Raw genomic sequence first — 3,813 nt, forward strand, 5'->3', positions numbered from 1 at the left:
GACGGTACCTAGAGAAAAATAAGGAGCTAGCACTAGCTACCCGTGATTTTCTTCCACCATGGGAGGTTGTCCACTTGGCAGGTTTTGAAACCTGCCAAGACGTGGAAAGGCGCTCCAGGTTGAAATCACCATTAAATTATTATAGGTGAGAAGGACGTACCCTGTGTGTACATGCATGCATGCATGAACCTCTTTTGTGTTTTGTAGTATTGTGTATGTGTACGCACAATTGGGCACGTTGATCTCTTCGCTAGTGGTTTTGGTTTTCCAAAATGAGCATCTAAGAGAAGAAGAGTCAACTAAAACATGCGTGAGGACACGACTCCACTCGTCAAATGTTTGTGTTAGAGGTCTTGCGTGCATCTCATTCACAATCGAGAGAAAAGGGAGACAGCATATACATCGGTGGCGCTAGCATATACTCCCTCCGTTCCGAATTACTTGTCTTGGATTTGTCTAGATACAGATGTATCTAGACTCATTTTAGTGCTAAATACATCCGTATCTAGACAAATCCAAGACAAGTAATTTGGAACGGAGGGAGTACATATATCGCCATCATTGATCTATTGATCTTTTTATGACTATTAGGACCTTCTAGAAGTTAAGATTGTGCTTTCTTGACTGGACCTATGAAAGCTCTTGCAATAATGCAATAATGCAATAAGTGTCGCTCACCCAAGTACGTCACGGACCTTAGGTCATGTCGTAGCAATAATGCAATAACTGTCGCTTGTAAGTTTTGTAGTGCCAACTTAATGGAGATGTGTATAGTAACTAGCGTCTGCATCTGAGCCATGCAACGAACGTACGTACGTACCAAACTAAAATTCAAAGGTGATAAATACACTAGTAGAAAAAGGGTCAAACGTGAAGCACATTAGTGCCGGTTTGATTTTGGCCCGGTACTAATGGTACCATTAGTGCCGGTTCGAACGGATTTGCATTAATGCCGGTTCGTGTTGAACCTTTAGTACCGGTTCGTGCCACGAACCGGTACTAAAGGGGTGGTGGCAGGCTGGCGTCAGGCCGGGGCCCCACGATCACCTTTAGTACCGGTTCGTGCCAAAAGGAAAAAAAGATATGGTTAAATTTCAGTTTTTTTAAAAAAAATTAGTTAAATTTGGTCAAACTACTTATTCAAGAAGTATTAATGTTACTACATAATTATTCAAAAATATTAGTGTTGCTAAATAATTATTTCAATTTTTTGAATTTTGGTCAAATCTGGTCAAACTATGGTCAAACTGTGGTCAAACTATGGTCAAACTTATTCAAGAAATATTAGCGTTACTAAATAATTACTGTTTTTTAAAATAATAGTTTCAAACTCAAACAGTGAAATGTGTGACTTCATGCTCAAGCTAAACTCCTGAGGGTTAATAGAATTGACATCTTACTATTGTCAGGAAAACAACAAGTGCAGACTCGGAAACGAAGGAGAATAGAACCCGAAAGTTAAGCGTGCTCGGGCTAGAGTAGTGAGAGGAATGGATGACCGGTCGGGAAGTTAGATGATTTGGAATGAGTGATCCACACTTGAGCAGTTAAGAGAGGTGATTAGAGATTAAATCATCAAATAATTCAGAAAAATTAAAAATCAAAAAAAAATTCAAAAATTTCAAAAAAAAATCAAAAAAAAAACCTTTAGTACCGGTTGGTAACACCAACCGGTACTAAAGGTCCCCCATACCAGGGCGCGAGCTCACGCCACGTGGTGGCACTTTAGCGCCGGTTCAGGGCCGAACCGATACTAAAGGGGGGGGGGGCTTTAGTGCCCATCTTTTAGTGCCGGTTATGGAACCGGCACTAAAGGCCCTTACGAACCGGCGCTAAAGCTCCGTTTTCTACTAGTGATATGTCCGCTGCCACTGAATCCACAAGATAAGATAGTATGTAGTCCCTCCGTTTCAAAATACATGACTCGACTTTGTACTAACTTTATATTAAAATTAGTACAAAGTCGAGTCATCTATTTTGGAACAGAGGAAATAGCTGCCAAGTGGAGCTTACATGCTTCAGGTTCATTGAAGATTTGCAGGTAGCCTGGCCCAAGAGAGGGCAAAGAAAGAAAAGGAGTTTTACATGCTAATAATTTTTATCATCTAAAGCACGGGTGCATATACACCTAGATGAACAGTAAAATTTAAAATAATGGTAGAAATATTGAAAGAACAGACTTTTTTTACAACTTGCACGTCTGGATGTTCTGCTCCCATGCAAAATTTCCTGAAGAAATAACATTCGATGTGCTCAGGACAACAAAACTAAATCAATGCTCTGAGGAAAGGTCTTTAAGTATTTTGGGTTGCCTGCTTTTTTACCCAAAGAGTCACGAATGTAATCTCTTCACGAAAATTTATACGTATGGAGAATACTAAAATATGTTTGTCCAATAATAAAAATTTGATTCTTTTTTTCCTATTTTTTGAAATTTACTATTCACACAAATGCGTTTCCACCTGGGAGCAGAATGACACATTCGGCCTCCTACACCTTTTGTTTTACTCAACATTCCTCGTCTCCGTACATGTCCTACACGGGCACGACTATGCCTCGCGTATACCAAACTAGCCCTAAGTGCCTGCGCCAATGGGCTGGCCCAGCGCGTGGGGACTTAAGCGCTCCTTTTTGCTTTGTAATTTTTGCATTTTTCTTTCTCTTCAAATTTTGTTTATATTTGGAATAAAATATTATTACAAAAATCACTTTAGATAAAATTTTGAAAAAAAATGTAATGATGCATTTGAAAAATGTTAAACATGTTAATGTTTCTAATGTATATGAAAAATGTATGATGTGTATGAAAAAGATAGATATCCAAACATAAATTGAAAAAAGTCAATCGTATATTTAACAAAATTTATGCATGTATAAAAAATGTTCCTGACTTATTAAAAGTACACTAGATCTATTAAAATGTACAATGTGTATGAAATAAAGTATATATCAAAACATAAATGTGAAATAATATTAATCATGTATATTTAAAAAAATATTTAAACATTTAAAAAATATTCCTGGCATATACAAAAAATACACTTGGTGTATTAAAATGTACAACGCGTATGAAAAAAGTAGGCGTCAAAACATAAAATGAAAAATGTTAATTGTGTATTTAAAAAATGTTAAGATGTATAAAAATATTTCTAATGTATACGATAAATGCATAATATGAATGAGAAAAGTAGACACTGAAACATAAAAAATATTTAAAAACATGTATTTATAAAATGTTAAACATGTATAAAACAATGTTAGTGATGTATACAAAAGATGTGAAATGTGTATGTAAAAAAGTAGACATCAAAAAAATATTCAGAAAATGTTAATCATGTATTTGAAAAATATTAATTATGTGCATAAAAAATTTCCTGGTGTATACAAAGAATATATGTGTATGACAAATAAAATGGGCATCAAAATATTTTTTTGAAAAATGTTAATCGCGTATTTGAGAACTGTTAAATGTGTATTAAAAATGTACCTAATGTATACGAAAAAGTAGGCTTGTGTTAAAAAACCTAGAAATAAATAAGAAAACCAAAAAAGAAAACATGAAAACGAAATAGAAAACAAGAAAATCGGAGAAAACCTAGTGCAGAAAGTAATAAGAAACAAAAAAATTAGAAAATGGGAGAAAGCCAATAACTAATCAAAAACGAAAGTATAACAAAGAATATAAAAGTAATACCTAAGAGAACCATCTTGCTATAAGCCAGATATAGCTCTCGCGGTCCTCCACCTGTGCTACCAAATATAGGTCATCGCCACGAAGTCCTATGGAAAACCACTGCAACCACCACAACTCCC

This window comes from Triticum aestivum, chromosome 3A (assembly GCF_018294505.1).
Source record: "Triticum aestivum cultivar Chinese Spring chromosome 3A, IWGSC CS RefSeq v2.1, whole genome shotgun sequence".
Classification (NCBI taxonomy): Eukaryota; Viridiplantae; Streptophyta; class Magnoliopsida; order Poales; family Poaceae; genus Triticum; species Triticum aestivum.